Here is a 13,501-nt window from a genome sequence, read left to right on the forward strand (position 1 = left end):
TAAATTTACCAACTTGAGGTTTTGATACAAACACATAAATTTTTGCACTTTCAATGCAAAAAAACAGCAGAACTGTGGAAAAACGAAGGAGAAAGATTAAAACTTTTTCCAGATTCAAGCACAAAAAACAGTGGCAGCAAAACACTACGGGGGCGTTTGTTTGCCCTCACTAAGTTGGACTGGACTGGATTGGACTAGCTATTAGTCCAATACTGTGTTTGTTCCATGCTGGGACTAACATTAATGAGACTAAAGGGGACTAGCATGGACAAAACCCTTCACTAAGAGGTCTTAGCGAGACCCCCCAATAACCATGGGACTAGCTAAGACTATCTTCTCTTTTTTGTCCTCGTCATGCTCAACGACCACTCTCAACAAACTCCTCGTCATCTCCGGTCACGTAGATCAATCATTAACTTTCCGACTCTCTTTCAGATCCATTTCACAACCAACTTTCATACAAAATATACCAAATTGAAGTTGGGAGTGACAAGATTACGATTTTACTTGAATCGATGCCAAAATGTGGTCGAATGTGGCCGGAAAATGGCCTGGAAGTCTTGGCCTGTTTGGGCTTCTTCAAATCCATGACAGATTCGAGCATTCAAAGCTAAGATCTCGGTCCAGGGATGGTGATGAATTTTTTGGCAGTGCTAACTTCATCCAATTTAACAAGGAAATGGTAGGAAAAAATGAAGAAAAAGATAAGATCATAATAAAATATTAATAATTTATATATTAAATAATATAATATTATAATTTGTTATTATCCAGCTTCTTAGTCCAATACTGCACCAAACGCTTCACTAAGTTAGTCCAGTTTAGTCTAGTCTAAGCCAGTCCAGCTTAGTCCTTGAAGCTAATCCAGTCCGAGATAGTCCGGCGCAACAAACGCCCCCTAACAAGTTATAAAGCAAAAATGCAGAAGAAAGTGTAGACAATATAGACAAAAAAGGAGAAACACAACCTTTCTGCCATGGATAGTCAAAACACTCGTCCCAGAAAAATATCCTCCCGACTTTTCAAACAACTGAGGAAAAAAATAAAAAATAAAAAAATCAACTAGACTAAATGCTGAACGGGTTTAGATCTACTTTCCAATTTTTTCCTACTGGCAACTGCCTCAAATCTTTTGTGAGAAATTTTATTTGAACCCATTGTGTATACGCTGATGCATGCAATGTTCCTTCTTCAATCAATATGGGATTCATTCTCAACATCACTACTTAAATGTCAATGTGTGTAGTCAATCCTAAGGAAAAAGTTGTTGCTGTTTATGTCCTAAATTTACAGGATTCAAACTGAAATCACAAAGCTTCTTTGCCAATTCGGCATCGTTAGCTTGAGAGCTCAGATCGGCTTTGTTGCTGTCCACAGTACATTCACCGTTGAAATCCTTAATATAATGATGCAACGCCACGGAACATTCCGTTGCTGCTCCCTACAGGTCATGCCAAATATATGAAAAGACAACCAAAATGCAATGAAGCTGGTTCAGCATATCTTGTAAGGATTGGCTGATGGTAACATGCCTGATAACTAAATTAAAGACAATTGAGTACAAATCTGAACTTTAGTCTGAATCCAGTATCTGATTACAGTTTGCAATTTGACAATTTTATTTATCGACACAACAAAAAGAACATTAACTCCTGCTACTCCGGATTGGTCAAACTCAAGCTAAAATCCCAGAGTTTTGCAGCCAAATCTGCATCTTTTGCCCAAGAGCTCGGTTTGGCGACGTTGCAGTCTACAAAGTATTTGCCCCCTATTCCTTTTACTTGTCGATGGAGCGCCACAAAGCATGTGGTTGCCGCACCCTACAAGTACGGCCATGTTCAATGAAATAATTTTAAGCATAGATGATATAAAATGTTATTACATGTGTGGTTTGTGCCTGACAAATAAAATTAGCTGCCATATAGTACATAAATAGTTCAAAGTAAAAGAAGTACCTGCTCAACTGTTTTGGATACCAATATGCCCAGCACCTTAAGCAGACCTGTGTCAAGCCAAAGGGAACATAAATTGATCAGTCGAAAACCAGACAAAAGTTTCACTGTCGAGAACATTCAAAAGTGATCACAGTTGTAGAGTATAGGAGCTGAAACTTACACCTTAAAAAGCAATCATAGCGCATAAAATTAGCTGTTACCTCTGCCCCTTCATCCTGTCTAATTTGTTTCGAAAATAAGTTACCGTATAAATCAAGAATCATTTTAAAGTGCATTAACAACTTATATGAATATATATGCTGAAATAAAAGACATAATTGTAGACATCGAAATTTCGGTGAAACAAATGTTCACCAATGCATTAAAGTTTTGACGTGTCAAGGCATACATGGCATACGCCACGTGTTGTACAAATTGTACACATGGCGTGTGACTCAACAAAATAGGAAGAAATACCCTTGAAGGATTAAACAAGTTTTTCTTCTCATTTTTGGGCAATGACAAGGCAAGCACATTTCAATCCATTGAGGATCAAAACAAGTTTTTCTTCTCATGTTGGGCAATGACAAGGCAAGCACACTTCAATCCATTACGGATCAAAGCAAGTTTTTCTCATTTGGGCAATGACAAAGCATACACATTTCAAGTTTAAAATGGTGTTAAGTGGGAAATTAGGCCATAAGTTACACCACTTCAAGTTTAAAATGGTATTAAGTGGGAAATTAGGCCATAAGTTACACCACTTCAATTTCAATATTGCATTAAGTGGGAAAATTAGGCAATGGTGCTTGGAAAGGAAAAAAATATTTTTGTGGTGGTGATTCATTCTCAAAGCCTATAAATAGGCTTCTCCATCAAGGTATCAAGCATCAAGGAATTCACAAATACATTTCTCTACTCCAAAATTAGAAGAGGAATTCCCCAAATCCTTGAAGCTTTGAAACTCCAAAGCTTCCAACCATCCAAATTCCCAAGAATTCCGAAGGATCAAGAAAGCTCTCTTCGTTCTTCGTTAAATCCTCTTTCAAGATCAAGCCCCGACGGCCCTTGAAGAAAGTGTTCATCGTTCATCCTAAGATCAAGCCCCAACGGCCCTTTGGATCAACAGCACAAACAAATCCACACATCCAATCATTCTTCAAGATTAAGCCAAAAAGCCCTTGAAGATCCGCTCATCCATCAACCTTCAAGATCAAGCCCAAAAGCCCTTGAAGAAATCCACACAACCATTATTCAAGATCAAGCCCCGACGGCCCTTGAAGAAAGTGTCCATCATTCATCATCCGTTCATCCTAAGATCAAGCCCCAACGGCCCTTTGGATCAACAACATCAACAAATACAGACACCAAAACCTTGAAGCCTTAAAGTTCTAAAGTTCTCAAGAAAATCCCGAAGGATCAAGAAAGCACTCTTCGTTCTTCGTCAAATCCTCCTTCAAGATCAAGCCCCAACGGCCCTTGAAGAACTCCCACCATTATTCAAGATCAAGCCCCAACGGCCCTTGAAGAAAGCGTTCATCATTTATCATCCGTTCATCCTAAGCTCAAGCCCCAACGGCCCTTTGGATCAACAACCTCAACAAATCCACACATCCAATCGTTCTTCAAGATTAAGCCCAAAAGCCCTTGAAGATCCGCTCATCCATCAACCTTCAAGATCAAGCCCAAAAGCCCTTGAAGAAATCCACACAACCATTATTCAAGATCAAGCCTTGACGGCCCTTGAAGAAAGTGTTCATCCATTCATCAACTGTTCATCCTTAGATCAAGCCCCCGACGGCCCTTTGGATCAACAACTCATCCACAAACCTACACCCTACGAAGATAGAATCAGAGGACCAAATTTGAGAGAGATCGTAACCCCAAAATCATTAAACACAAAAATATTATTTTGTACACGTTTATTTCTTGTTTCTTGTTTCAAGGAACTTTCGTGTTCACAAATTTGGCACGCCCGGTGGGACATCTCTACCTCTCATCTCTATCCTCAAATCATCGAAAAACGCAAATGGCATCAAGAAAGGATCAAGCTGTTCCTGCAATCAAAGCAAAGAACAAGAACATCATCGCCGCAAGTGGTGATATTTTGGGCACCATAACCCGAAGTAAGGCAAGAGCTTCTTTTTTTTGCCGCGGCTTATGCCCCTGCATTAACTCTGTCAAAGGAACAAGAGCACCTGAGGCACGAGCCTATGATCACCCTAGCCTCGCTAAGGGCATCAAGAGGGGAAAGCCTGAGGAAATACTCAGAGTCCCTACTCTCCGACGCTGATTCGAGCGGCAGTACAACCATGCAAGTCATGACCACTAGAGTAACTTCAATCGAGGAGCAGCTAGCTCAGATGAATGAAGCAATCGCAAAGCTCACACGGACTGCAGAGGAGAAAAACTTGCAAACCGCCGGACTCATCAACCGTCTGGAGGCACAGCATGACGTCAAAATGAAACCAAGCTCTCTTCCAACTAAGAAGACCGAAGAAGGCTTTAACCCAAATGCTTACGAACCCATGTCAAAGGCTAGGCATGACTTTGCTTCCTCTTCAAATCTTGGAAAGAAGGTTTCAAACACCGTCAATGACAAAGAACGTAACCTCACCAAAACTCAAAAGAAGTTGAAGGAGCATGGTTACGGAGTTGACAACAACAAAGCCGGACTTGGCTTCACACCAAATGCACCCGTGAAGATTTCAAGCAAAGTGAAGAAAGCTAGCACTCAACACATCAGCGTAAGCATTGAACAAGACCAAAAAGAGCCTAAACTCGCCCCTCGGACGTCGGTCTTCGATAGGATGAGCCATTCAAGCTCCAGAATTTCAGCGCTTAATCGCATTGGTAGTCAAGGCCGAACCTCTGTCTTCAAGAGGCTTAGCGTGCCAACATCCCAAAGCTCTGTTTTTGAAAGGTTGTTAAAGCCTAAGAAACAAAGCAACACAGCTATCTCTCCTCTGCGACGATCAGCTTCGGAAAGATTTGAAGATAATGAGAAGCCTTTTGGAAAGAGGAAGACAACACCAAAGGAAGAAAAGTTCGATGGGTTAGCAGAAAAAAGCGACGTTTGAAGCTTGATTCCTTCAAGGATGAAGCGCCAAGCAATCCTAGAGGTCGACACAAAAGGACCACTGAAGGTAAGGAGGCGCATCATCGTCCACACTGGCAAATCTTCATGCCAACAAACCCAAAAGGACGGCACTGAAGATGAAATCCCTAAGAAAGATGTCACTTCTGGCTCTTTCGACTCAAAGTTTTCACCTCGACTGTTGGGGGCATGCTCCAAGTCAAGTGAAATTGAAGGATGGACTCATGTCGCTTCGAAGAAACTGCACGAGAAACATATGCCTTCTCCACAAGTGCACCAATCAGAAAGGGGGGAAAGCAGCTTTCGCCAACCTCCAAAGCAATGTGAAAATGTTGAAGATAAGAAAATTTCAACACAAAGATCGTTCATGTGGGATCTTTTCTTCCTCGAAGACTTATTCAATTTCTCGATCAAGGCTCCTTACTATGAAGATTGTGAGGAATGCCTTTCGAAGATCGCTTCGAAGAAATTGGACAAGCAGCAACCATCTTGTCCATAAGTTTATCAGTCGAAAAGGGGGCAAAACAGCTCTTGTCAACCTCCAGAACAATGTGAAAGTGTTGGAGATAATGAAATTTCGACACAAAGATCGTCCATCCCTATCACAATGTGCGACCTCTTCCCAGAAGACTTCTTCAATTACTCGGTCAAGGCTCCTTCCTATGAAGATTGCGAGGAACGCCTCTCCCAGATCGTTTGACAAATCCACAACAACAACCAAAGCTCCTCGTTCGCACGAGCCTAAAAGGTGACAACAAAAGCTCCTCGTTCGCACGAGCCTAAAAGGTGACAACCAAGCTCCTCGTTCGCACGAGCCTAAAAGGTGACAACAAAAGCTCCTCGTTCGCACGAGCCTAAAAGGTGACAACCAAACGCTCCTTGCCTGCACGAGCTGAAACTGCAAACGGCACCAAACGCTCATTGCCTGCACGAGCTGAAACTGCAAACGGCACCAAACGCTCCTTGCCGATCATCCAATCCCGGCTGATTGGAAAATCTCAGACGACTTGCCTGACGAGGAGGTGTTCTACATCGACATCTTCCCAACATGGACGATGTTCTTCGACGGATCTGCACGAGCAGACGGAGCGGGGGCATGAGTAGTATTCATGTCGCCACAAAGGCAAATACTACCTTACTCCTTCCAACTGAATGAGCTATGCTCCAACAATGTTGCTGAGTACCAAGCATTGATCATCGGGCTCCAAATGGCGATCAACATGGAAATCACAGCTCTTGAGGTATATGGCGATTCCAAGCTCATAATCAATCAACTCTTAACTGAATATGAGGTGAGGAAAGATGATCTCGTCCCATACTTCCGGCTAGCGACCCAACTGCTACAAAAGTTCGAAGCTGTGACACTGGAACATGTGCCAAGAAAGGAAAATCAAATGGCAGACGCTCTCGCCAATCTAGCCTCGAGTATGACACTAGGAAAAGATGAAGTTGCAGACGTGCCAGTTTTCCAAAGATGGGTGATTCCGCTCGTTAATGAAATGTCACTAGATGATACAAATGTCATCTCAGTACTTCCAGTCGATGCTGAAGAGTGGAGACAGCCGCTGATCGACTACTTAGAGCACGGAAAGCTTCCAGATGATCTCAGACACCATTCCGAAATACGTCGACGAGCACCTCGCTTCCTTTACTACAAAGGAACACTCTATCGACGCTCTTTTGAAGGAGTGCTCCTGAGATGCCTAGGTGAGGAAGAAGTTAATCTAGCCATGGAAGAAGCACATTCAGGTGTGTGTGGGGCACATCAGTCTGGACCAAAGCTACATTTCCGGTTTAAAAGAATGGGTTACTACTAGCCGAGCATGGTGAAGGACTGCCTGGAACACGCCAAAAGGTGCCAAGCCTGCCAATTCCACGCCAACTTCATACATCAACCGCCTGAACCATTACACCCTACAGTTGCTTCATGGCCGTTCGACGCATGGGGATTGGACGTTGTAGGACCAATTACGCCAAAGTCATCTGCAGGGGAAGCTTACATCCTAGCTGCAACAGATTACTTCTCCAAGTGGGCTGAAGCCATCCCTTTAAGGGAAGTAAAAAAGGAAACTGTTGTTCGTTTCATCAAGGAGCATATCATCCACCGATATGGGGTGCCTCGCTACATTATCACTGACAACGGAAAACAGTTATCCAACCGACTCGTGGACGAGCTTTGCGACAAATACAAGTTCAAGCAGCACAAGTCTTCCATGTATCACGCTCCTGGCCCGCAAGAGCATAAACTGTGTACGGCAAAATCATCAAAAAAAAAAACCATCACTCATTTGAACTACGTCATGACTTGATCCCTCCTCAACCAAGGGTACGTAGGCAACTTGAAACTTCAAAACTTCAAGTACAGTCACATCATCAAAATAAAAAAATAAAATAAAAAAAAAAGGGAAAAAAACACATCTTGGTGATGTATATGTTTTATCTGTATTTAGCACAATACACTGAATAAAATAAAGCATGTACATTGATCTCCGAGAAATTACAAGTGTGTACAAAAAAAAAAAAAAAAAAAAAAAAAAAAAAGATGAAGCTTTCACAAAGGATGTGTACGTGAAGCCCCACTACGTGGCAACACTCTCGGAGCAGGAGGCATCGGAGCAGGAGGCATCGGAGCAGAAGGCATCGGAGCAAGAGGCATCGGAGATAGAGCATTCGAGGCCTCAATACTTGGCGGAACGCTGGATGACCCAGGAAAAAGGTGCCTCTGGAAGAAAGATGCAAGCCTTTGACGGTCACTTTGCATTCGACCTTGAGATTCTTGCATCTCATCAAGCTTCCTCTTCATGCCCGACGAATAGTTATTTGCAAGCACATGCAAACTTCTATTCTCGTACTTAAGCTGTTTAATCTCCTGCTTAAGATCTTCCACCTCTGCCATCAATGATTCCACTTGACGAGACCGAGCAAGCAGGCGTTGGCCCATGTTGGACACAGAGCTCGCACACTGAACACTGAGAGCGAGGGACTCTTGAACGGCCAACTCATCGGACCGTCCTGAAAGCAGCCTACTATCTGTTGGTGTGAGGAGGTTCCTAGCAACTATTGTAGCTGTTGTTGCATTCTGCATCATTGAGTCTTCACCTGTAAGAGGACCGTTAGAAGATAAGAAAGATGGGCACCATACATTACCTTGACGCGGCGCAACCGGATCACTGCTGAGACTCAATTCTAAGCTAAGGTTCGATGGGTTAGCCATTTTTCAAAGGTGTTAAAAGAGATGGGTGGATGGAGTTAAAACTCAAAAGGCCGGAGATGATTTTCAGGAATGAGCAACCTTCAAAGTGTGCATGTTAGAGGTGATCAATACCTCTATAAAAAGGAAGAGGCGTTGGTTCAGAAATCGAAGGGCCGCTTATTCAAAAGTGAAGAGACATCGCTCTGCAAATCTCAAAAGCTGGGTTTTCCGGCGTAAGTTGGCGACGCTTTCTCAGCTTTTCAGAACACGGGTGCCACTTTGTCAAAAGATCACGTGGAGGTCATCATCGCAGCTACACATCTTTAGCCGACAAGCGCGAAGTTCGGTGGCGCTTTCTCTGCTTTTTAGAAAACGCGTGCAGCTTTGTCAAAAGAGGCGCTCGTTCAGAAATCGAAGAGGCGTCGTTCAGAAATCAAAGAGGCATATTCAAAGATCGAAGAGTCGTCACTATTTCAAAAAAGCCGGATTTGCGGGATCAAAAACGTTTGTCGACAAGGGTAAAAGAACAGTACCACCACTTGCTATTGGGAAATCCCTATATATGTCGACCTTCATCTTTTATGGCAAGGCAGACCTGCAAACAAAAAAAAAAAAAACAAAATGCCCAACTCTTCCTCACCTCCGAGAGTACACTCCCAGCAAAGCATCTCAAAATGCTCAGTTTTCTTCCTCTCCGGGAATGCCCTTGCAAACAAATGACACCAAGGCAAAAGTATCTCATATCAACAAGGGCGAAAGCAAAGGTATCTCATATCATGCTTTTCCCCTATCTTTTCCTTTGCCCTTGTTCTCACCTGCCAAGACAAGGACAGAGAAAGCAATATGTCGGAACCTCCACTCAAACTTGCGCTGCCACCAAGAAGTGATGGTCCATTCAAATGCAAGGTTTGCATTCAACTCCTGCATCAGGAACAAATACTACAAGAGAAGATGCTAAACCTGCATAAGGAAATACCACTTCTGCAAAGGGGAGCAAGTAAGGCAAGTGAAAATGATACATTGAAGCATGTGGAGACAAGCTACAACTGCATATGCTGAGCTATCCTCTAACCCTCTTCAATACGAATTGGAGAGATTGAACAAAGAAACAGAAAAAAGGAGTAAGCTCAGACCTTCGGAGGAGACCAAAAGAATCCTGCTGCCCAGTTCAAGAGTAGCACAAAGGAAAATCAACGAGTGGAGGAGACCAAAAGAATCCTGCACCCAGTTCAAGAGTAAGCCTGCGGAAAATCAACGATTGAAGGAAACCAGAAAATCTTCCAGTTGAACTCAAGATCAAGCCTCAATGGCCCTTGAAGAAATTTCCAGCCCAATTCAAGATCAAGCCTCAACAGCCCTTGGGTTGACATCTACATTAAGGGACTTCAAAACGCATCTTCTACACGTGACAAGCACATGTCTACGACGCGCCTTGAAGTGGGGGCATTTGTAGACATCGAAATTTCGGTGAAACAAATGTTCACCAATGCATTAAAGTTTTGACGTGTCAAGGCATACATGGCATACGCCACGTGTTGTACAAATTGTACACATGGCGTGTGACTCAACAAAATAGGAAGAAATACCCTTGAAGGATTAAACAAGTTTTTCTTCTCATTTTTGGGCAATGACAAGGCAAGCACATTTCAATCCATTGAGGATCAAAACAAGTTTTTCTTCTCATGTTGGGCAATGACAAGGCAAGCACACTTCAATCCATTACGGATCAAAGCAAGTTTTTCTCATTTGGGCAATGACAAAGCATACACATTTCAAGTTTAAAATGGTGTTAAGTGGGAAATTAGGCCATAAGTTACACCACTTCAAGTTTAAAATGGTATTAAGTGGGAAATTAGGCCATAAGTTACACCACTTCAATTTCAATATTGCATTAAGTGGGAAAATTAGGCAATGGTGCTTGGAAAGGAAAAAAATATTTTTGTGGTGGTGATTCATTCTCAAAGCCTATAAATAGGCTTCTCCATCAAGGTATCAAGCATCAAGGAATTCACAAATACATTTCTCTACTCCAAAATTAGAAGAGGAATTCCCCAAATCCTTGAAGCTTTGAAACTCCAAAGCTTCCAACCATCCAAATTCCCAAGAATTCCGAAGGATCAAGAAAGCTCTCTTCGTTCTTCGTTAAATCCTCTTTCAAGATCAAGCCCCGACGGCCCTTGAAGAAAGTGTTCATCATTCATCCTAAGATCAAGCCCCAACGGCCCTTTGGATCAACAGCACAAACAAATCCACACATCCAATCATTCTTCAAGATTAAGCCAAAAAGCCCTTGAAGATCCGCTCATCCATCAACCTTCAAGATCAAGCCCAAAAGCCCTTGAAGAAATCCACACAACCATTATTCAAGATCAAGCTCCGATGACCCTTGAAGAAAGTGTCCATCATTCATCATCCGTTCATCCTAAGATCAAGCCCCAACGGCCCTTTGGATCAACAACATCAACAAATACAGACACCAAAACCTTGAAGCCTTAAAGTTCTAAAGTTCTCAAGAAAATCTCGAAGGATCAAGAAAGCACTCTTCGTTCTTCGTCAAATCCTCCTTCAAGATCAAGCCCCAACGGCCCTTGAAGAACTCCCACCATTATTCAAGATCAAGCCCCAACGGCCCTTGAAGAAAGCGTTCATCATTTATCATCCGTTCATCCTAAGCTCAAGCCCCAACGGCCCTTTGGATCAACAACCTCAACAAATCCACACATCCAATCGTTCTTCAAGATTAAGCCCAAAAGCCCTTGAAGATCCGCTCATCCATCAACCTTCAAGATCAAGCCCAAAAGCCCTTGAAGAAATCCACACAACCATTATTCAAGATCAAGCCTTGACGGCCCTTGAAGAAAGTGTTCATCCGTTCATCAACTGTTCATCCTTAGATCAAGCCCCCGACGGCCCTTTGGATCAACAACTCATCCACAAACCTACACCCTACGAAGATAGAATCAGAGGACCAAATTTGAGAGAGATCGTAACCCCAAAATCATTAAACACAAAAATATTATTTTGTACACGTTTATTTCTTGTTTCTTGTTTCAAGGAACTTTCGTGTTCACAATAATGATTGATGATTTTAAGGAATTCAGTACCTTCAGACGCGTTGTAAGCTCATTAGCATGCAATATATTAGTAGCTTGGATTGTCCATAAGCATAATATTTCTGGTATCTAAAAATTAGCAAGTAAAGAGGGCAGATTGTTGATCATTATCTAACATACACCTCTAAGGCTTGAACAATTAAACAAAAAAAACAGATGCCAACTTATTAAACCAGCATATATATACCCTAAATGCTTCAAAATGATGCTGCATATACAAAAGTATACCTTGAGTCGTCACTAATTTTGTCAAAACAAAATCCATCACCGTATATATATCGATGACCTAGTGATGATACATTAACAATTCTTCCCTCTGTTTTTCTTTCTCGCAATGTGGTTTTCATGGTCTCCAACAAAAGATTTGTGAGGAGAAAATGACCTGCACATTGGATGGTTTTAGTAATAATACTAAATAATGAAAGAAACCTTGTTAAAAACTTGATCCATTGGCCTCTGGGAAAAAATTCATTAGACATGTTAGGGAGCGTACCTAAATGGTTAGTTGCGAAATGGAGTTCTATGTTGTCTTTGGAGAGCTTGAATGGAGTTGCCATAATCCCTTCATTATTACTTCCAACCGAAATGAGAGAGTGTTAATACTTCATCGTCATAGTATAAAATAAACAACTGTTTAGTTCTGCCTATATGACGGTGAGATCTCTGTCCTTATTAAAAAAATAAAGAGAAACTGGTTGGAATCGCAGTAATAAGAATGAAAAAGTTGCTTATCTTACGTAAAGATGTTCAATGGAAGGCCGGAGGAAGTATAATCAGTTGCAAATTTTCTTACAGATGCCAATGAGCTGAGGTCTAACTCCATGACACCGATCTTAGCATTGGGAACTTCTTTAAGAATAGCTTCTTTGATGTTCGACCCAGCTTCCATGTTCCGTACTGCCATAACAACATGGACACGGCACAATGCAAGAACACACGATGTCTTTACGCCAATACCCTCCTGAAATAAACAAAGTTCACACACACTAAAGTATTTAGCAACCTTACAACCTTAGTTTGAGACACACAGGCAATGAAGTTAATTATATAAAGCTTAAAGAAGAACATGACCTGTAACAATGGCGGTAAGACCGCTTCCGTCAATCCCTTGAGTAACTTTCTCTGCGGCGGAAGAGACAGAGAATCCAGATTCTCCTTTCTTGCTAAATATCCCACCCATTGATTCTGCAGACGATGATATGAAGTAATAATTTGCAACACAGATGATGGAGCTCTTTTTCCTTGAATTATTTTCAACGAGATTTGGACTTATAGCGAATGTCAAAGACAAAGCTATGGTTGGTGGGCCTCACTAGTTATAGATACCAAATTTAATTTAAATAATTTTCTCTAATTGATTGTTTAGCCAGCCTAAGCAATATTGTTTGTCATGTTGTTCTACCATTTAAAAAGAAGAGATTCGTTTTTATTACAAGCGATATTATTACTTTAATCTACACTAAGAGATTCTTGAGGTGTTTCCAAACCCTTTTCAGTTTAAGGACAGCTCGCCTTGTTGAAGTACCACAAAGGCTTTCTAGGCTTACACCATTGTCTTAGCAGTGTTATCGAGTGTATACAATTATGTATCTAATATCTCTCATCACTGATAGATGGCAATGCAAATAATCTAATTTAAAAATAACCAAGGAAATCAGAAGAAAAACTGAGGGATTAATAAGAAAGCAGCTTATATCTATGCTGACGGCTTTCCTACAAGCCAACAAGGCTCCGGCCATAGCCTATATAAGTTTTACTTGATCATTCAACATTTTAGCTTCAACTAAGTCTCGAACCATTGTTGCCAAATATGGAGTACGGTTTGTTGCCAAATACAGAGTACGGTTCGAGTTCGCGATTTGTTCGGGTACGGAATTCCTTAGTAACTACAGTATCATTCGTCACAGAGTACACATAGACAATATGATATTCAGTTTGATTTGTTAAATATATAAATAGTTTGATTGTAAAAACATTTATAATTATACATTTTGCAACTATTATTTATTATAAGGAATTATTTGTGTTTTATGGAATTGATTACTTGTAAGCAATTATTTGTTTACAAATGAAAGACAATTAATTTACTTAACTGTTTAAACAGAATATAATAGGGAGATCAAATTCTTAAACCAAATTGGCAAATTAAATGATGTGTCACTAA

At 41.4% G+C, this 13,501-nt stretch overlaps 1 pseudogene; it reads right to left on the reverse strand.

The window, feature by feature from the left end:
* Window positions 1–1,655: 1,655 nt before the first annotated feature.
* Window positions 1,656–12,517, reverse strand: LOC125479934 (annotated as a pseudogene).
* Between the last annotated feature and the right edge of the window lie 984 nt (window positions 12,518–13,501).

Source organism: the organism of the source record quoted next, unplaced genomic scaffold, assembly GCF_019419815.1.
Source record: "Pyrus x bretschneideri cultivar Hongxiangsu unplaced genomic scaffold, Pyrus_bretschneideri_v1 Contig30, whole genome shotgun sequence".
NCBI classification, from domain to species: Eukaryota; Viridiplantae; Streptophyta; class Magnoliopsida; order Rosales; family Rosaceae; genus Pyrus; species Pyrus x bretschneideri.